Source organism: Empidonax traillii, unplaced genomic scaffold (genome assembly GCF_003031625.1).
Source record: "Empidonax traillii isolate 1590-97213 ecotype Southwest subspecies unplaced genomic scaffold, ASM303162v1 scaffold168:size1726349, whole genome shotgun sequence".
Lineage (NCBI taxonomy): Eukaryota > Metazoa > Chordata > Aves > Passeriformes > Tyrannidae > Empidonax > Empidonax traillii.
Window position 1 is genome coordinate 592,340 of NW_020955361.1, and position 22,723 is coordinate 615,062.

The 22,723-nt window shown below is 41.0% G+C and overlaps 1 protein-coding gene across 3 annotated transcripts in view; it reads right to left on the reverse strand.

The window, feature by feature from the left end:
• Positions 1–22,723, reverse strand: part of SGCD (sarcoglycan delta) — a 317,255-nt gene that overhangs the window by 263,942 nt on the left and 30,590 nt on the right. Inside the window, exon 1 of one of the 3 annotated variants that reach the window (XM_027885571.1) lies at positions 6,723–6,932. The exons of the other annotated variants lie outside the window; for them this stretch is intronic. The gene's annotated coding sequence lies outside the window, so the exon portion shown is untranslated. Of the gene's footprint in view, positions 1–6,722; positions 6,933–22,723 lie in introns of those variants that run through there. 3 annotated transcript variants of the gene reach the window in all.

Sequence of the window (22,723 nt, forward strand, 5' to 3'; positions counted from 1 at the left end):
TTGGGATTTTCTGGCAGCATATGTGGTTTAGGCAGCAAAAGCGCCATGCCCAGAAACAAACACCACCAGCAGTTAAATCACATAAGTGCTTCCTGAAAACACTTGAACTCTCAATTTTTACCTACTTATAGGTTTGTCACTTTCCTTTAAGTGTCACAATAAAAGTACTGGTTCATCTCACAAGGACAATTTATTTTTTACCCTCTTATACAAGTGCATAATAAGGCAAAGCTAACATGTATTTTTATTTAACTAATCTATTAGCAACAAAACATAAGACTTCTTTGAAACAGTTTGTGTTGCTTCTAGCAGAGTGCAGCTGAAGTCATCCAAATTACTGCTACTTTCTGACATGGTGTAAATTGGCATAATTCTACTGAAGTCCTGCTGATCTACACCAATGGGTTTTGTGACTGGTTGAGCCACATAATTTCAAGCTTTCAAAAATATATTTGACATACCTCACCTGAATGACATCTGAAGCCAACTATTGTCATTTGAGCAGCACATCCCCCTCCCAATCCCCTCTCCCTGCCTACCAGACAAGGCCAGCACTAGAGGGTTCCCTACAGACACCTAAGCCACGTTTCACAGGAAGCAATGAGTACTTAATTAAGGGCTTTAATCACTTAGAAGTTGCTAGTGGAAGTTGAAAAGGAGGACACCATTGAAGTTCCTCTCTTAAATGTAATTAACCTGCGATGTTCTACTTTTGACTAGAACAATTGCAAAGGTAGGACTTGAATCGTCATTTCAAGTCTGCTCCTGGTCCTGATGCCTCACAGCATTCTAGCTGAATTACTGTTGTTTACTCTTTAACTTTTAACTGAAAGGTATGGCCCTGAAATATAATCAATGCTCACTTTTGAAACTCTACAGTTTTAATTACCATTTCCAGACACCCTCTATCACATGTTTTATGTACAATCAATGCTGACACATAAAAGGAAAGCACTCTCACATTTTGCAATACAAGTTTGTTCTTTGAGAAGAAAACAATCAATTACTGATCATCTAACTACCTCCGTGTGCATATCTATCGCTCTTCTGTTATTGCAGATTAGACATTATTATATCCCAAGAAAGCAAAAATGCTATAAAATTCCCCTTCTGATTTGTTTAGTATAAGAATTTATTTATGTTCTTACTTCTGGTGATAGGATTTATTTTTTTTAAACCTACACAAAGCATTGTTTCCTTTATATGGCAATAATTAAATCTTGAAACACAAACACTTGATCAATGTGTTTTGACACTGCTTCCTTCTAAATCATTCTTAATATGCTGAGATCTGAATGCACGTTGAGACATCAAGATACCATCGAGTGAGAGTTGTCATGTACTGAAAGAAAGCTCTTCATATGTCTACTCTTGTTTTAATATGTTGCAGCAGGCCATGCCTTACGTGGCTTGTCATTCCCAGATTTTGGGCTTGAGCATTTCTTTTTGTTTTGTCAGGGGTGGGGGATCAGCCTGTAATCTTTTCAAAGATGCATTAGAAAGTGTCAGTAAGAAAATTACTGCCTTTAAACATGCAAGGACAATGCTCTCCTTATTAGCACACATATAAATAAGAAGCGTAAAAAGCCTTTTGACAGACACTTAGAGAGATGTGCCAGAACATCCACATCCCTTAGTTCATAAGGAATAGGTTGATAAACTGCTAAAAATAATTTTAAAAAGCCTTAAATTTCTGTTCAAAATCACTAGCTGAGGTAGGCAGGGTAGGTGTACTTTCAAGTAAGTTGGTGTATCAGGTACACTGAGCTCAGCCAACCTGCTGAAATCAACAACATTTACACTGGCCACTCAAAGGTTATGAGCTAATAGGTGTATATTTGGAGCTAGAGACTTGAACATAGTAAGAAAAAAGCTCAGTTTCCTCTTACTCCTCCTTCAAGGGACCTAAAAACGCACATCACATGCACACAAGTCTCTGACAGCACGATAAAGAACAGCAACCCCGAAGGTACGTGCAAATCAGAGACTTGCACAAATGGGGGCAGCTAAACTTAGAAGGGATGTGTAAGTATATACATCCTATAGAACACTAAATTGAGCACAAAGGTTGCATAAATCTTATTACTTAAAAAAATCAGGTCACAAATGTCAGTTTTTTCTCGGAAACAGGGACTGCAGCAGAGAATTAGCTGATAGACTAACTCGGGGTTACAAAAGATGAGTGAGAGAGGTCTGCTTATGCTAAAATCTTTTGAGTCAGCTTGCTCAAACAAAAGACTTTTCTACAGTCAGTGAACCTTCAGGAATCCAAGTTAGTTCCATCTTCACAAGTGAAGCCACCAATATCCCTACAGCTAATCAGTTTAGGAATTTAGGAACTCTCTGAATGCCAACAAGGCAGACAAAAGTCATCTTGCTTCTCCTGCTGAAGTTATTCACCCCACACCTGGAGCTTTTACTGAACTCATTTATTTGTTCATCTTAAAGAAAAACTGTCATTACATGCAGGTCTGAAGGAAAGTGGCAACCACTGGAGCCTGGCTTGGCTGTGCAGTAATATTCCACTCTACCTTCTCCTCTTGCTACAGCAGTGAACCTTGCATGTTAATTCCTAGAATCCTCCTTATTTAATAAATGCATTAAAGTGTATTGATTTTTAGTGACTATGAAAGGTCAAGTCAAAACAGAGCAGGAACATTTTCTAATGCACAGGGCTGTAAAGAGGAAAAGGATTTGTAATGAGAGTAAGTGGTTACTGTGCAGATTGAAGAGAAACTTCAGCCAGTCAAGTTCATCTCTAGTTGCATGGATGTAGGAAGATAATAATTCCACTTGGGCCAAAACTTTAAGCAATACTTCCTGTGGTCTTATCCTGAATTTATATTTGCATGCCCTAGAGAAAAATTTTAATCTCAAAATCTCAGATATTATTAGTATTTGTTTAGAGGCCAGGAGAAGCTTCTCTAATCTTTCACTGGGGCCTCCTGTTCTATACAAAAAGATGGCAGCCAAAAACTTCACCCATCATCTCACAGGGGAAGAAGGAGAGTCGATGTCCTTCCACATACTCAGGGTATTCCAGGTCAAAACAGGCAGGCAAATGAGAAGCAAGCATATTCTTCATTTTTAATATCTGTGATATGAGATCTCTCATGCAAAGTAAATTACTGAACAGTCACATTTTCTTTTTCCAAACTTTCTCATTCTACCCAAACCTATCCACAATGAAAAATGATGCTGTGATTAGAGGCATGCTTAATTACTTTTCAAGCAATAAAAGTTTATGAACCCAAATTTTATCCTAGCCTATGTATTGTCTTATTTATTTTTATATTGTCATAAATATGCAAAGCCATTAAGATGATTATTAATTGCAGCAGAATACAATTAGGTGGCTTTCCACAACAGAAGCCTTTGCAACTGTAATGTGTATTCACTGCTTTTACAGCATCTGCCTTCAATTATTTAGCTTTTCGAGGATCTCTGTTATCATGATATAATGAATGTTCTACTTAAATAGCACCACTGCCTGAAAGAAAGAACACTGATCTATTACTACATTAAGCTCAGCCATGTAGTGAGTCGTGCCATGTTATAAAACCTTCTCAAAATTGATTACCTGTAGAATCTCACACTGTGCACAATGTTAGCAAGTCACACACTTTTGGGACACAAATTATCATCTTTCCCTTCCCCCAAATAATTCTTCTTTACTCTTTTCATAGAGTTTCCACCATTGCTACTTAATTTCCAAATAAGAGATTTTAAAACATCCTGATCCAAGTCTCCCATGCAGACTGGATGCAAACAGTTACGTTGTGCCTGCAGCAGGAATAGACCATTTATAAGATTATAGACATTGCACACTATAAAACACCAAAAACCTAGTTAGCAGACTGCATTTTCAGGAGTTTCTCCTCCAGAAAGGAAAACTCTTTTTGAAGGTCAGCAGCCTGACCTCACTGATGTTTACTGCACTGACATCCCCAGCAGCCACTTACAGGATGGTTTCAGCATCTCACTTTGCTAAGCGGTGGCAGTCTTCATAGAGGGCAGGATATTGTTACAGCTTGCAAGAACTGACATTAACTTCTAGCCTAAGTGCTAGATTTTTACCTCCCAAAATGATCATTTGCTTTTGATTGCATGCCCTTAAATCATTTTAGTCCATCCTGACCTTACTCCCGCTCCGTGCTCCTCTCTGCCACACACTCCCGCAGGTGTCAGGGCCCACCCCTCCCTTACAAGCCTATTAGGAGAGCTGAAATACCAATTTAGAAATATTTTACCCCATTATATCGTTATCCTCTTCATCCAGCTTGCTAATGGAGAGGCAACTCAAGGTGACGAAGAAAGCAAAAACAGAGTTCCAGGGCAACACTGAGGCTGCTGAAGTTAATGCTAAACAAGTCAGCACACGGAGGCTGATGGTTCCCAGGAGGGGACTGTGAGAAAGGCACTTGCCAGCCGTGCATCAACCCAGCAGCAGCAGCGAGGCACACGCTATTAGCCTGCACCATTCCGCCAAAGCGACTGTGTGGGAGACATGAAATGTGGCAAGCGCTCCTAGAAATCTCCTCAAGTCTCTCTTGGGATTTGGCAGAGTTTTATTAGTTTCTGCTTTGATAACAGTAAATCCAGCTGAAGGCACCAGGCGGTGGTGAGCATTGGACTTCAAAACTTTAGGACGTCAGGGACGGTGCTGCTCCCTGCATGCAAAACACAACTCGTATTTCTTCTGGAAATTCTCACATTTTTCAGCCTCAGCTGCATACAAAGCCCTTCTAAGCAGCCAACCTACCACTGGTTTTCCCTCTGTGAAAAACTGAGTTGTTCCTAAAATAGTATCATGTTATACTGCAGTACTATCCAACCTTGATCCTATAATTCCCTCTAGGAAGGGGGGACCCTGGCACCAGTGCTCAGAGCCCACTGGCAGCACAGGAGCCACCCACGAAGATGCGATTTCAGGATGAAGGATTTAAGGAGGTGGTTTGAGGAGCCCTGCACATGTCCAGCAGGAGAGGGACTTGTAGCTGCCCTGGTGTGGTAGTTAACTCTGACTTAGGATCTAATTACACTTTTTCCTTGTTGTTCGGTCAAAATATAAGACACAGACCCACTAACTCATCTGAGACTACACTTCAAATTTAGGGTTGTATAACAGTATCAAAAAAAAAAAAAAAAATCACATTCCAGTCAACTTTTTTCTTATTAATGCTCCTTGCAAAGAAAAAGAAAAAGGATAAAGAAATTAAACAAGAAAATTAAAGAATAAGAGAAAGAAATTCATAGTCCCATCTGCTTTTCCTAAAGGTTTATTTAATCATCTGCCTCTTGTTTAGAGGACAAATACCTGTTCCACAGAAAAATTCAAAAGGGAGAAAAGGACTCACTGTCCACATGGTTCAGTCACACATGTCAGCTACACCTCACAGTCTATTTCTAGAAGGTATCCAAAGCCACAGAAAAGGAGGAGGTGTCAGATGATGGAAAGGTGTCAGCACTGTTTCTATCCGTGAAAGGCTGGGAAAAGGGCTGGAGCTGACACCAGCAAACCACCTCCTTACTTTGGTCTCTTTAACCACTGATTTACAGCACGGGAGCAGCACCCACCACGCCACCCTACTTGTTTCCAGTCATTATCGTATCAAGCTGGAGCTCATCCAGCCAAAATGCATGACATGAATAAAAGCACTGATTAGCTACCAGGAGGTAAGTGAATTAGCAGACAGCATCCCTACTGTAACTGCTATTTTTTTGCCATGTAATAACAAGATACCAAATTTACTTTCCAATTTTATTTATAACTTCCAAAATTAACACAGCAATTATCTACGAAATTGACAACTATGTTTTATTAGCAGCCAAGATTTTAATTAAAAGAACTTAACACAAAGCTCTCAAAATACTTTGAGAAATAAGGATCTAATAAGAGGTTAATGTGCTAGAACTTTTCACATTGGCATATGAAAATTTGACATATTAGGAGAGAACTAAGCCGAAACTGAACGCTTTAATCAGATCCTAGTGACATCATTTTTACTAAAGCAATTTGGAAAATCAGAGAGATTAAAGCTGAGATCCATTAGCAAGATAGCAAGTGAATATAAACATAATTTTTGCAATTTCTGCTGATTCAATTTTAAAAACCTACAAGATTAAAACTAAGACCTACTTAAAAGATGGCAAGTGAGCACAAACTTATTAGTCTTCAGACCACAGAACTTTTATATGAAAATAATCAATGAGAAATCACATTAAAGCTACTTCTCACATTCATCAGGTTATTTGGTAAAGAAGCTAACAAATTTAAACTCCTCCTGATATAATAATGTGAAACAAATATAACGTTTTCCAGATCACAAAAAACTACAGTCCAAGGTACCAGTCAAAACCCAGAATCAAACTTGCACTGCAAATCAACAAAATATTATTAAATTAGACCCAAATATGGAACAAGAGACTCTGTCCTGGGTTCTGGCTGTTCTGTACCCCGGCAGGTTGAGATGCTGCTGGGAAATCAGCCAGACCGATTACTGTTATAAGAAATCTTTTATTTGGCTCTTCAAACCACTGATGTCAGCTCCTCCCAATTTTAAAAGAACACGTGTTACATTACAAATAAGAGCACAAACTGAAGGATTACAAGTAGGAATAAAGAAGAAGTAAACCTATTACTCTAGTAGGCATCCACAGGAACATTTTCACTAAGGTAATTAAGTATATCAGATGATATAAAGCAAGATTAAGCTGGGTACCTTCCTTCAGGGTCAGCAGCAGAGGATGGGAATGAGCCATGGAGGCATCAAGTTCAGCTTCTCCTCCTGCCCACCAGCCACGGCCAACAGTGCAATAATCCCTAATCAAGACCCAAGTCCTGCACACTTACGCTGCTTCTCCTTGGCCTTGACACAGAGCAAAAGCTGCGGGGAGCCTAAACAGCCAGATCCAGCTCACCTCAGAAAGGTACACCACTTAACACCTAAGGTAAATTAAGGAACATAATCCTGACCTCTCGGCAACCGAAGGAAAGCAGCTGCTTCAGGCCCCAGACCAGCAATCATATCCCCACCGGTGGAGCCCAGAGACTACAGCAGCACCTGAGCAACCTTCCCAGTGCTCAGGGATCCTTCTGCTTGCTTCAGATTGCAGCAGCAGTTTGAACAGAGAGCATATTCTGCAGTTTATAAAGTGTCTGATACTTCCATTGCTCCCTGCCCTCCAGCCTGAGATTGGGGGATTTTATTTTTCTGTGATTCTAATAGCACTGAATTAAGACACAGGTTCTGGCTGGCAGCCTCGAGTGACCTTTTTAAAGGCCCGAAATAGATTTAAACTCAAAGTCCCTGGCAAAGGAAGCCTGGCAGGCTGCTTTTACGTGGCCAAACAGGGCTCAGTCGCAGCAACACTCCCCCACAGACCAGATAGGATGAAAAGGGCAAGTCTCTTAAAATATGGCTCTGACTTTGAAATTCAGATGACAGGGCCTCTGTACATACGGTACTTGACAGCTCTCTAACACAGCATCTCTGGTCACCCCTTGACAAAAATTAATCAAAGTTTCCATAAAGACAAGCCTTTCCAGTTCTGCCTTGGTAACTTTGCTGAAGGGGTCCATGGGTTCCAGCAAACAGACCCTTTAGAGGGAGCAGGCAGATTGAAGCAGACATGGCAACTCCTGCAGCCTGGAGCTACCAAAGTGCATTTTCTCCTCCTTTTTTTTTTTTTTTTTTTTTTTTAATTTCATAATTAAATAGAACACATCAAATGCAACCATGAAGCAAACAGCACCCAGAACACATCATTGTCACCTCCTCAAAAAACACAAATGGGTTGGTCAACTTTTTTTGAAAGTTAGGAGGAGGGAGGGATGATAATTTCCTGATTTAAATATAATTATTATCCAAGTTAAACTTGAAAATCCTGCAAATGCACTGTCCCATGTAGCAGAGACAAGCAGTGACCAGCACAGGTTTCATAATGCAGTACTGTGCCCATCAGATCTCCCTGTGGCACTCCATCTCTGCTCCATCACCACTCCATTTCTACTCCATCACTCTCATCCTCTGCTCCATTGCTGCAAATGCACAGCCATTTACTGAACATGAAATATTCAGGGGGACATAAAACATCCAAGTGCAGCACTGCACCGTGTAGCCCCGTGCAAAACGCCTCCAGGGATTTCTCATCTTCTGACTGTCACTTTAAACAGTGGATGGAAAAGCAAGAAGGCCAACAAGAAGGCCAAGAAAGTCATGGGCAGTTGTTGAAATGAGCACGATGTCCTGAGCACGGTGCTCCCCTCCAAACACAGGAGCAGGAGCAGGGACTGTTTCTCTCCACAACTTTGACTGTAGCAATTACGTTCAGACACGTGGAAAATTAGCACAGCTATTTCGCAGACCAAGGCATCCTGGAGCTGAACTGGAAAACTACTATGCAATAAAACAGGACGTTTGTTTACCTCGAGCCTGACACCTCACTTTTATTGTGCAATCTTCCACTTTACTAACCCAAATTGAGAGCTGGGGAAGCCCTAAAGCAATCCTGCAAGGAAACCACTTAAAAACCATCACACACCAATAACAGAACAAATTTAATTTCATGTCAGGAAGAGATGAGAAAGGGCAAATATAATGGGAACCTACTGTTCCACACCAGCTTGTGATACTCTCAGCTGTGTCAGGGCTCTCCCTGGACTCAGGACTGTGAGGTTGTGTGGGGCTCTTACTGCCACTACGATACTTGAATAAAAAACCATCAATTGCAGTATCACACTGTCTTGGTTATCTTTTAATTTACTGTGTTTTTTTAATCATCCCTAAATCATCATGTTATCACTTCAAAGCACAGACCTTAGTTCTTTTGTACCTTACAGCAATGATCCCTCGTGTGCCTCCCCTCATAAGCAAGGTTATTAGAGCAGCTCTTACAGCTCAGGGCCACAGTGCACCAAATTCCTGTACAAACAAGAAAATAGCCTCTATTCTGGACAGCTCCCCTTCTCATCATCTGCTCCTGTCCACACTTATTTTAACAAGGCAAAACCAGTTCCTATTCCTGTATATGTTGAAGCACTGAATACAACATTGATACTTAACAGCAACTCTAACTCATTTTGTCTGATTTGAAACTTGAAGTTCCAGAAACTCATTTTGTCTAATTTGAAATTTCTATTTCCATAAAATAAAGAGTTTTGAGTGACTTTCGCTTTCAAAAAGTTTTGAAGTGAGTAGGATCTATTTAACAAACAGAGAGAAAAGGCCTAGAGGGGATGGACTGAAAAAAAAAATAAATACAGGCTATAAAAGAATCATATGATAGATGTAATTGAAGCCAGTCTCTCCAAATGAATAAAAACCATCCAGAAAAAAAAAAAAAAAAAAACACCAAACCTGTGTAAGGGTAAAAATGAAGTGTGATAGTCCTGACACCTTTGGAGCTTCAAGGGATGAGTAATGAAAAGTCCTGGATTAGAGTTCACAGGAAAGGGCTGAAAGGGACCTCCAGAGGTCATCTAGTCCATCTCCATGCCCCAAGGCAGGAGCAGCTCTACAGATATCATTCCTGACAGATGTTTTTCTAACATATTCTTAAAGATCTGCAATGATGGAGTCGCCACAACCCCCATAAGCAATTTAATGGAGTATTTCATCCTAGAAAGTTTTTGTCACAGAAGTAAATCTTACTTGCTGCAATTGAAGCCCATCATTTCTTGTCCTCATCCCCCATGGACAAAGAGTCTGTTCCCTTCCCTGAGTAGTAGAAGAACAAGGCAGCAGTGTCCTGAGGGACCCAACCTCGGTGTTTTAATCTTTACCACTGCTGCTCCCTCTATTCTATTTGGTTTGTAATACTGATTTTTTGTTCTGCATAGGGAAGGTAACATTTTGGTAACAGGATAGAAATTTTAACTGATCTGTCCTGTCTAAAAATGATTACTCTTGAATATAGGAGAACATGGACCTGTTGGAGTTAGTCCAGAAGAGCTCATGAAGATGATCAAAGGCTGGAAGAACTCTGCTCTGAAAATGGGCCAAGAGAGTTGAGGCTGTTCAGCCTGGAAAAGAAAAGGCTCTGGGGAGACCTTGTAGCACCTTCCAGTACCTAAAGGAACTCCAATAGAGCTGGAGAAGGACTCCTGACAAGGACAGATAGTGACAGGACAAGAGGGAATGGCTCTCAATTGAAAGAGGGCAGGTTTAGCAGAGATATGAAGATGTTCTTCTCTGTGGGAGTGGGGAGACAGGCACAGGTTGCCCAGAGAAGCTGAGGAAGTGTCAAAGGATGGGTTGGACAGTGCTTGGAGCAATCTGGACTAGTGTGAGATGCCCCTGCCCACAGCAGAGGGGTTAGAATGAGATGAGCTCCAATGTCCTTCAAACACAAACCATTTTATGGTTTTATGTTGATCCTCTCTGCTCTCTAAAGATGAAGGGAGGATCACAATTCTTCCTCCCATGACCACAGTTCTGGTATTTCTGTGAGGATATTAAGGCTATTGTGTCCAGCAATTCTCATCTCTCTGAACCTTTCCCTTTCAATTAATAGGCTCTTGACTGTGACATTGTTAAAAAATGGGAGGGAAAAAAAAAAGGAAGCAGCTGTTGAGCCCAGTTTCAAGGGACCAGCCTCTAGGTAAAGACAGGAAAAAAGCCAACTTCTCCAGTCAACTAAAAGCTGTTGGCTTGATGCAGATACTGCTCGGGAAATTACAATGGATTGTATTACATAAGATTTCTTGTTTGACCTGTAATATTAAGGCATTAAGAATGAGTCAAGCAGGTTTTAGAGAGCAAGGAAGCAGGAGGTGGTGAAAGATATACTCTCTTAATAAACACAAAATTATAAACCAGTTCTTTCTGGGTATTTATACAAGACAGCAACACCATAGGAATGAAAGCTGTGGGGGTCTTTTTATTTGTTTGGTGGCTGGGGTTTTTTTTTTTCATTCAAATCCAAAGCTGTCACATCTTCAAGCTGTTCTCTCCAAATATGCAGGCAAACATCTTTTCTATGATGAGAGTTCAGATTTTTGCTTTATCACATCACTCTGACAGCAAAGGATTTTCTAAAAACCACTAAATATCTTTGAATTCATAACAACAGAGCAAACAGGAGACTTCCTAAGGATATCTCTGACTCAAACAGTCCTTTTTTTTGTTTATTAGTTCAGTGACCTGCTCTGTTTCCTAACGCCAATTAAATATCTAAGAAAAGAGAAGAAGGGGCGACGTCAAAGCCATTATACTTCTCTTATGCCTTCCAGCCAAAAGCTTGTCCCCTTTTCTGAGCCTTTTATAGTCTAGGCAGGTCTCACCAGCATCACCAGCCGAGGCAGAGCTCTTGCCTAAGGAACTGTCTGCCTCAACTCCTCAGTTTATTAGAGCCTACAGACATCAGGGAGAAAATAGGTGCAGTCAGCACAGATGAGTTGCAGAAAAACTAAAATAAAAAACATTCATCCATACACACACAAGCCTCGACTGCAGAGTCGAAAGTGATGCGTAACGAAGTGTCCTGATTAATCATTAATTATACCACGCATTTCTTAAAAGCTACACATTCACTTCACCAATCTGAAGGTCACAGCCAAGATGATGTGGTCACTCTATCTCACAGTTTCAAAGCAGACAATACCAAGTTTTCCCCCTTCTGGATCAGTTCCTTCCTCTGATCTCTTTATGGACATCGACTCAGTGCAATTAAGAATACACATTTAGCAGGATCGAAATTAATGGACCTACATAAAAGAATTGCCTGGCTCCATAATCAATCCCAATGCCAAAGTCCTTAGTAAGGAAAAATTTCCATTCAAACTAACAGGAATACAAAATACTTAAGTCTTGGCCCTTTGGGATGGATTTTGAGAAGAAAGCTGCTTCTATTTCAGTACCAAAGCAAGTAGCCAGACTTCCCTAAGCAGTAACTTCACTTACATGCTCACCATGGAAGGTGCTAAGCCCTTACAAAAAGTGGGTTTAAATGTGCTGCCATACCTGTGGTGTTTAATGACTGATCTTCAGTCTTCTGGGGAAAAAAAAGGGTAAGGAGGAAACAAAACACTGTACTTGCAGTCTGCTTTCTTTGCTTCCTAGTGGACTTCTTTCACTCATCCAAAAATTAAATTTGCCCTAATGTTCTACTGCTCCAGCTAAGAAAAACAGAGATAAAATGCCGTTGCCATGAAGACATCTATGAGAGCTTGCATCCCACTCTACTTATCAAAATTTTAACTGGATATTGACATGCTCAAAATTAGATGCTGTTTTAAAAATAATAAAAAAACCCCAAAACACAAGACTCCTGCCATGTTCTTCAAGTTCTTTTCAGTCAAAATTTGCCTTTGAGTCAATTATGTCTCTTAATTAACAACTAGTCTTTCAAAAATTAACAAAGGAAAGCAGTACTAAAGGCTATGGATGTTACAAAAAGAAACAAGAATAATGTTGTTAGGTTTTTGCTGTGCTGGATGAGACATTAGTGTGCCAGAGGCACAAGTAATGGAAATGTACTTTTATATAAATCTCCTTTCTGTGCTTGGATTATTTTAAATGACTCCACTACAGTGTATATTAACCTAGCCACCAACCTTCCTGCAGTCAGCTTCCTTTTTACAGTTTATTAGGAACACAACAACTGTGGAATCACCAAAGGATGGTTAATATGATGTTCTCCCTTTGTTTTCTAAAGACACAGAATATTCATGCTAGAAACTGAACAAAAACAAATTCTGGGAAGCAAATCTGCCCTTGCAACCATACATTCAATTTTTGTGTCAGATATGACATATGAACAGACGTGACTCATTTTCAGCACAACAGCTTTGCCTTGGCCAGGGGTTTCACCACCAAACAGTGGAAAAGCACCTGCTAACTGGAGCTGTTTCCTCCCCCTCTTCTCACTGACTCGACTTCTCAGAAGCTGGAGTTCACACCGTTGCTGGTTAACCCACAACAGATCAGGGGTCAGTCAAGAACACGCTCCATACTTACTCAAAAATACCTATTACTGTTCCTTCCTTATTTACCCATTTGTTCCTGCTCTGTCACAAAGCTGTGCTCAACACTGACCAGACCTGCAGTCACAGCGCTACACGGGTAAATATTGCCCTTCATTTGCCACGTTGCAAGTAGAGAAGGTTCCTCTCTCCCAGAAAAGCATGATTGTGTGAATACACAACAATATTCAAAACCAAGAGCTGAGTATCTTGCCACTTTATCTTCCAAACACTATGTTGCATTCAACACTTTTCTTAATTCTCCTACCCTACAGCACAGACAGAAGCATCCTACTTACTCTAGGAGGGCACAGGGGAAGTTCAGCTTTTAGCAATGGTGAGAAAATTGGTTTAGATCCCTGAGGGAAGGTGCTATAGAAGTGCATTCAATAGACTTGCAATTCAATCCAGTTTGTTGGACCTGAAAGCAAACAAAACACTTTCAAAGTTAAAGTGAGAGCCCACATTTATTTTTATGTGTGTGTACATATATATACAGACACATAAAACAGTTTTATATATATTTATATAAATATAATTGTATATGTTTTTATGCATGGGAATATACATACATATCCATACACACCTATATATACAAACACACACAAGCTTAAAACTTCAGGAATTGAAATCTCTGAGGAGAACACTGGAAGCACAAGGTTAGCACAAGGCAAGTTGTACAAGACACACAGACACATATACTATATAAAAAAGAGTAGTTAAAGGGATTTTTTTCTTCTGTCATCATTTTTTTTTCCCCTGGGATATGAACAAAAGAAAATTCAAAGCAATTAAATCGTTACCTTGAGAAGAAAAAAAGAATAAATTCAATTGTGTATAATCCTCTGAGTTAATATAATGAACATACCTACTTTACTTTGACTAAGAGAAAATGCGCATTTTTTTTCCAACATATGCCCTGAAAAAGGATGCTGATAAAGTCTGAATTCAAAGAAACCAAAGTGACTCCCACAATACTTTCTTTAACAGAGGGAGGGAAAAGTACCCCATGCTGTGTAATTACATAAAGGTAAACCACCAGGAAGGCTCATGGCAAGGTGTACCATAATCCAGGTGATTTATCATGCTGATGAGCTTCCAAAGGGGAGAGCCTGCAACAAGTGCCCTCCCCCTCTTTATCTCACACTTCTGCACAACGCAAATTGCAGAGCAGGGGGCTCAGTTTTCCCACTTGAGTTCTGCAGTATCGATATTCTGTCTCTGGAAGTTTGGCATGCGGTGTGAGAACTCCCCAGTAACACAAAACGAGGCAGAAGAACTGCTTCAAACAAGCAAATTATGTGTCTGCTCCTCTCTGACCTCCAGCACCTTGGAAAAAATTGGGTGGATGAAAGAGCCGCCAGCGCTGTTGCCAGGAGATCTCCCCGAGCTCCTCAGCCTTGGCAGATTTATGGGGGGCAACTTTACACATGGATGAACTGCTCTGGAACGATCTTTCTAACGCAGCTGACACAAACAGGCTTTCCTCCAACAGTAGGAAAGTGTGTCCCACACGTTTGTTTCTTTTGCACAGTGTTCCTGCCAACAATCCAGCCACATTTCTGGAGGGGAGTTTCTCTCTGACAGAGGTGCAGGGGTCAGTTAAGTCGTGGGGAAAGGAACATGGGTGGGTGGGGAATCTCCAGCATCAATTTCCAGACCAGGCTCTCTCAGGTGCAATCTTATAGAAATGTAGGCACATTTCTATGGGGTCCCAAAGAACTGAGGAAGAAACTTTCATTCATCTCTGGGTCAGAGTTTAAAATCAAGAGAGACAAATACTGGTCATAGCCATGGCCAAGAGAAAGCAACACAAATGTCAGCACTGACACATTGACACCTCTGCTCTTGGGTAGAGATGTACAGCATGAATAAAAGAAGCCTTGGCCTGAATAACTGTCCTACCCTGAAACAATACAAGGGGGAATACAAGACCTAGAAGATGGCTGAGTTAAAACACTTGCAGGATTCTCAGTTTAACATTTCAACACTCAGTGGTGCTTCCTCAGTGATAGAAATAAAGATAAGCATCTTCATCATTTTTGACACACACCAACACATGTCAAACACGCTTATTGCCCATTTTCAGAGCAAAGCTGCATCAGTATTTATCCCCAAGAAATCAGGAAAGGACAGGGTGGATGAAAAGTAAGGGCAAAGGCTGACAAAGGTTAACCTCTGAGATCAGAGGGAATGGTGCCATAGGGAGCATCTCTGCTCAATCCCTGAGATCTCAGCACTTTGCACTGAGATTTAGTGCCATATGTACTCAGCAGTACATACAGTGTTGACAAAGTTTTTATTTTTAAGTAAATAAAGGCCAGAAAGTACAAATTTCCTTAACTCTCCCGTGGCTTCAATTATGCAGTGCTGCATGCACCAGGTAAGCAGTATTTCCAGAGCTTTAGCACTTGACATTTTGAGATAAAATGTCATGAATAGTGTTTGTGAACCTCTCTCCATCTTTGCCCGTCCACACATCCAACTTCAACTTTAAATCCTTAAAGGCATCAGACCACTACTTCAAACTATCCCCTTCCTCTTCTTTCCTCAAATTCAGGATTGAAAACCAGACAGACTTTAATGGTATCTTGCAAACAGTTGGCTCTGTCTTATTTCAAGACCTCTTCTTCTCCAGTTTGCCCACTATTCTGCTAATCAATGATTTTTCTGCTCATGAAGAACTGCTGGTGTGGAATCACTCTTGCCTATCAGTAAGACTCTCTGCTGGCTGGTTGCTTCTCCTGCCTTCCCTCTACCCAGCCCAGGACCACAACAGCCTCTTTGAAAGAAATCCATGCTGCCTGCTCAGGTCAGGGCATTTTGGCCTTCTACATTATTCCAAACCTCAAGAGTCTTTCAAATGATGACTCCAAGTTACAGCTTCCTGCGCCTTTACTCCTACCTCCTTATTCTCATCCTCCTCAAATCTACCCTCATTTGCTGCGCCCTGAGCAAGAAATTACAGGATAATAGAAAGCACAAAACTAAGTAACAACATCTAGTGAACTTCTGTGAGCTTCTAGACTGCCCCAGATGGGAAGCAGGGACATAGGAAACCGTTTTGCCAAGTTAAGCCAGTCAGCAAAAGGAGTTTAGCAGTGTCATGTGTGCGACTGGTTTCTCCATTGCCACGTGGATTTATCATCAAACTGAAGCAGACCGGTCATTTATTTTATCATACTCCTCAGGAGGTGGGTTCAACACAACTCTGTGCTCAGAAAAGTAGATTTTCGATGCATTTTCTCTGCCTGAAGATGGAGACAAACTAAGTCCCAGCATCCTCTTGCTCTTATCTGATGCAAATATGCTGCTTTCCAATTCCACTCTACCTTGTCTGCTACTTTATCTAGTTTGCCTCTAATTATACAGCATTTCCTGAAAGGTCAATTGTTCCTCACATAACTGATGGCCTCCCAATGGAGTCTGAACAGATTATTACCCTCTGCCTACTTATATAAGCTATGGTGAAGATGATGTTTGGCATTATTAAGATGTGATGTCCTGTCAAGGATGCCTTCACAACTGGAAGAGCAATTGTGACAGCTCTGAGCTGGGAGAAAAAAAAAAAAAAAAAAAAAAAAAGAAAGAAGAAGAAAAAAAAATGTTGCTTTTCTTCTTCTCCTCCACTATTTGCCCTGTGCTGTCATGCTGTGCACGAGGGGGCCACGCTGGCATCTGTTATCCAGGTCCCTGAAGGAGTCCTTCACAAGAGTGACTCTGCCTGCAAAGGAAACAGGAGGATTTTGAAGATGGCATGTGAAAAGTTGCCACAGGTCTTCCAGAAATCTTTTCTGCAAATCTCCTAAGAGCTGACCCGGGGCACGCGAAACCACAGTGCTGGTGAAACACAAAGCAATCACACTGAACTCTCTTTCAGCCATTTGCATTTTCAACAATTTCTCTTCAGAGAGATGCCCTGTGCCTACGGGAATATTTGCCTCTATTCGCAGCTGACTTTTAATCTAAGTTGGAATCTGTTGAATCTTCTTTTATAGTTGACAGTGAAGTTGTGGCTCTGTTAGATAAGTGTTCTTTTCTGTTGCCTCTTGTATAAAATTCCTGGAAGATGTGCCCTCGAACAAATCTCCCAGAACACCAGGGCAGAAATAAAGTAGCATCGCTATTACTGAAAGTGCTCAGCAAATCCCACTCTGACAGAAGTTGTTGAATAAAGATGATCAGTCTGGTCAGTAAAAAAGTACCAAATACCCAACATACGTTGAATTATAAAGCTTGAAGTTCAGAAATACCTATTAATCCTTCAGATTTTTTACCCTGATATCTAGGATTAGTTATTTGCTTTTTTGTTGTTGTTTTTTTTTTTTTCCCCAAAGTCAAAATGTTGGAACTTTCTTAAACTGATGAATTTTAAATACCAAAAATATCTTAGGCCATGACTACAAGTCTAGTAAAGGGAATATTTCCTATAAGCCAAAGGCAAGGCTTTGTGGTTTCGGTGGGGGTTTTTTCATTGGTTGGGTTCATGAGATTTATACTTGAGCTTCTAATATCAACAACCTCAAAGCTGCTGGCCCCCTAAAGTGATGTCATTAACCACTGCAAGACTTCACAATGCTGTTACAAATTAAATTAGCTTGTGTCAAACAGAGTTCACGGGTGAAGGAGTCAAACCTCAAAAAAGCTGATCTGTCCTCTCTGAGGTGTAACTGAGCAGTTGTTTGCATGTGAGGATGTTGTTTAATAATAGATTTACATTCCACTGTTTCACTGAGAGAAATACTTGCAGCACACAAGAACAGAGATATTCTTCCCATGTTTGCAGGTTCAGCTGAAGAGCATCCTGCATACACTGAGGAGCACAAGGAAGATGCCTGCTAAAGACAATTCTTTCTAAGGAAGAACAGCAGGATAATGAAGAGGAAGAAATTCCCATGGAAATGGCATAAGCCAGAGAGGAACTTTTGCTAATCCCAGGGGACCACTAGCTAGGTACGAAAAATGGGGCAGTGGAAAATTCCACAAGGACCCTCAGCCCTCACATTCTACAAGGCTGTGTGAAACAGGAAAAGCCATTTGGAACTTCTCTAAAAGCCTCCTGTCTCATCACCACTCCAGTCACCACAGCAAAATACTTCTCAAACAGCAGATGAAAGTTAAATACAGATGAAGGGATTACACAATACTGGAAGAGCGTTGCTAATAAAGTTGTTCCTTGTAATAGGGAAGTTTTCATCAAAATGGGTGTTAAGGGGAAAACAGTTAACCCTAGAAAGCACTGAAATCTGTGACAGTCGGCCTCCCAACATCACCTGTATCAAAGAAGCAGCTCATTTCAGTGTATGCTAAAAAACCACATTGTTAAGCACAGAGTGTAACCCTTTCAATTATTCTTCCCACTTCAGTTCTGCTGGATCAGTAGATCTGAAGTGTGTGTAAACAATACTTAAGCCCAGAGCCCCCTGAGGTAGTATCTGCTCCCAGCATGGTGAGAGCTGACAGGGCTCTCTGCTAAGTGATTTCACCCAGTAGAAAACATCCTATAGTTGAAGGAAGCTCTTAGAGAACAAAGGAGATGTTCAAAGTCAGAAAGAACAAAAAGGAGAATTGAGGTAGCCTGCAAAGTAATAGTAACCCAGCTAAAGGAATTTAGACCAAGTCACAGAAAGAAAACCAAAGTAAATTCTGCTTTCAAGAAGAAAAATCTCACTTGCTGTCTCCCACCGCAAACTGTGAGGATGAGTGAGAGGAGTCTGGACTCCTTCACTTGACTCTGCCACTCCTGCAGATGGGAGCTTGAGAAAACTCAACATCTCTTGTAGACACACTGAATTAGCAAAAAAATTAAGTGCTAGGTTTGAGTCAAGAAAACAGGACCAGAGGCCAGGTCTCAGCACTGTCATTAGCTGAGCACAGAACAGCAATAGCCATAGCAGTGCCTGCAGTGTAGACACTGAACAAGGCTTCAGAAATCAGGGCACAGTGTTTCTAGAGAAACAAACCAGGTTAGGAGCCCAATTACCCTTGAATGAATTGAATTTCCAAACCCAGCAATGGCTTTTTTTGCCTATCTTTCATTTTCATCCCAAATATAAATTGTACCCAAACTCCCACCCTCTTTGCTGAAGCAGTTACTTCTTTTTACAGAAATACAGAAATATATTACAATAAGGAAAAAAAAAAAACCACAAAACAACAATCTATGCAGTTTATTTAATTAGTTGGACAGTTTCTTACTGTGTGGTATTTTTAAACTTTGTACAGGAGGAGTTCTTCAAACTACAGCCCTCTGTGCAGGTATCAGCAAGAAGGTGCATTGTGTTAGTCTCCCAGTCAAGACAGTCTGCCCAGCTCAAATGATGACTTAGTGTCATGGGAATCATATTTCTCTTTAGCTGTTTTATAGCCACTCATCTTGAGCTGACATTGTACAGGCTCTTCACTGCTGGTGTCAGATGGTACATCAGCATCCAGAGCAGCCTCAGCAGCTTCTGGATGAGGAGTTTCTATGATTAACTTTAAAAATGTCAATCGTTCGCCACGTTCAGTATTCAGGCTTGTTCATCAGTTAGTAATAACATTCCCAGCTGAACTGAAAACATGTTCTGAGTAAGGGCTGGAGAAAGGAAAGTTTAAACATTTGACAGCAGTTAGAAATGAAGCAGACTATACTTTTCATTTCTGAAATGAGCATGCAGTGATTCCAGTAGGCTTCTGCAACAGAAGCAGCCAAAAGATTATGGAAACAGACCTTTTCTTCTAGTTTTATGACAACTAAAATTCTACATTCCTCAGCTCTGTCCTGCAATTAAAAGGGGAAGATACCAGAAATAGCTGAAGAAGCAAGAAACAAGAAAGGAAAAATAAGCTGATTGCAGCTACTCCTCTCTTCTCCCTGTGTGCCATACACATTTCATTATTAGATTAGAAGCATCTTCCAGCACCATCTCCACAGGCTTTGAAATTGCCACCATAAAAGTACATCACAGAAGTTATTTTTAAACTGTGGATTTTGTTACAGAGAGAATCTCATTTTAAAAAATTTAATGGAGGAAAAGCATTTATTAGAAGACTATGAAAGCTGAAGGAAAAAATATTCATCATATTCAGAGGATACAGAAGAGAAAAACAACTTGGAATGTGTTCTTGCTCTCTCAGCCTGAATACCTCTCTCTTTCCTGACTGGTGTCAAATATGATCAATCAAATTAATTCTGCACATACTAAAAATGAGCTTCTCCAACTCATTCAGCTCTAAAGTCAGTCTCCCTTCATCTGCACTGAATTTAAATTACCACCTAAATGAAAAGGGGCTGGTTCCACATGCTGGAATGTAGGTGGATCTCCAAGCAAATAAACCAATCCAGTGCTCAGAGGCTTACCAGTGCCTGCAACATGCATTGGTCATAAGATCAAAAAGAAAGTGATAACAGATCTCTGACCCTTGTGGAGGCAGTGCCTGTAGCCACAGCTCTTTCCATGGACCTCTGGTCAGCTTTCACTGGTTGGATGGTCCTCAACCACTCCCATTCCCCAGTGGTGACTCCCACTGAGGGTACATCTGCTCCCCTTGCGCTGCTCCATGCCATCACCATGTTTCAATGCCCTCAACAACAGCTGAAGATGAGAAATTATGTTTCAAGCCCAACTCAGAAGTGAGTGAAACACTGAGCCTGAAAAATCTCCCTGACTGGCAAAGGGAATTCATGTCCTGCTCAGGTGCTCAAAGAAGAGGACAGGAAAGAAGGTCACATGCAAGAGAAAGGACAAGACTAATGTTGAATGGGAAGAGAAGATTTCTCTCACACACAAGCAAATAAACTTCTCATGCATTATTCATGGGCTGTGCAGCCAGGGACTGGTACACCTCTTCTAGAAAGGAAAAAACATTCAGTGCTCTCACAGCTTCAAAACTGCAGCATGGCCCCAGGGAAAAGATCCAGAGAAGCAGTTGAGGGGTGAGGCCAGTTTACAAATCAAACAGCACAAGGTGGGTTTGGTTTTTTCCTTTTTTTTTCATTTTAGATGCCGTATACTTATCCAAGGAAATGTTAAACTGAACTGGTCAAAGTTTGAAAATTCTGCTCAGTATCTATTAGTGAAGAAGAGGGGCAGAGGGGTAAAAAATTCTTATTATAACAAGTTACCACAGCCACATTTAAAAGAAAGCACATCCACAATTCAAGCATTATTCCATTTTCCAATTCTGTCCCAATAAACCAAACCTTTGCAGGACTCTTTTTTACTACAACTTCTTAATCCCACTCCCCTCCAAGGGCGCTCTGCAGTTTCTTCGTGCACAACCCAAGCAAAACCAGTAAGAGCCTGCAAGGGTCAGGAGAAATCCCTAAGCCAGAGCTTTGGCAGAAATCCAAGCTAGAAGAGACACTGACTATGCACAACAGCAAGTGGAGACAGACAGTTCTTCCCCAAAGTGATATTTTAATTCAGAAAAGAACCTTCACTAATCTCAGGGTTTATTATTATCTGTGTAGCAAATGGGACTGCAGTTGGTCTACATAAAGCATTAGTTTCCTACAGGGTATTTTAGACTGTAAATGATGAAGGACCAGACCTAAACCAGAAGTCTGCTGGAACTCTGCTCTTACCTCTAATTTGATTTAAGCGTGCCCAAAGGCAGGGAATGAAAGTGCAGCACTCACAAAAAGACCCTGGTGGAGCACAGGACACGGGAGGGATCCCCTCAGGCTGGGATCTACACAGGAACCTACCTCTGCACCTCACCTCCCTCCCTGGGACCGATCCCTGCAGAGGCTGTGAGTGCAGAGCAGTGACTGGGACAGTGGGAGATGCAGCAGCTGCACCTTCACCAAGCCAACACCACAACATGTTGTCAATGGAGCTGTCGAGCTGAAGGACAGCTGTGCATGCAACACATCTCACGGGAAATCAGTGACCTCACTCACTAAAGGCACTTTGCTGTCTGGCCATGATGGTTTTCGATGTATTCCCACAGTTACAGGAGTGAATTCCCCAAAGGCTTTTGCCGATGGCCAGCTTTGGACAAGATCTGCTCCGCAGCTCCTCCGTGTCCATTATAAAAGGAGTGAGCACCTCTCAGCGTGCACCAGGACAAGACTTAAGCACTAAGATAAAAATCATGGTCATGAATGGTAGAAGGACAGAAAGAGCAGTAACTGCTCTGGAAAAAAAAAATGTTTCACCATAAAATCATAAATAAGTATAACCAGCAATGCCCTTCCAGCACAGAATTTCCAACCTCTCACAGGCTGAGCCATTAAACATAAGGATGATGTCCACACACACCAAATTCTGAAACCCAGGAACCCACAGGGTTAAAAAGGACTGTGAGGTTGTTATAAAGCCAGAGCTGATCCTCCAGGATGGCACACATCCCACACCACTTCCAGCCCCTCGCCTGAAGATCTACATTACAAAAGAGATTGCCTCCAAAGCTCTTCCTGTGATGAGCTTTACTGAAGAGGAGAATCTAAAAGAAAGATAAAAGCACAAGGATGGGGGTTAGAAGAGGTCAAAACCACAAACCACCGTACTGTTAGCTGGTTCACAGGAATGTTTCATTATTAGGCATTTTTCTTCTCTTCCCCATCTGCACTATAGAGAAAGTCTTTTTCCAGAATGCTTGAAGGTACCAATAATCAATTCAAAACATATGAACTACAGTTAAAATGCATTTTTTTGAGCTGTCTGCATTTTGGAACTGAAAGCAGAGTGCCATAGAGTAGCCATCATTAGGAAAATGGTCTGCTAAAAGAAAATTTCTCTCATATGAAGAGCACCATCAAGTCTTTAAGAC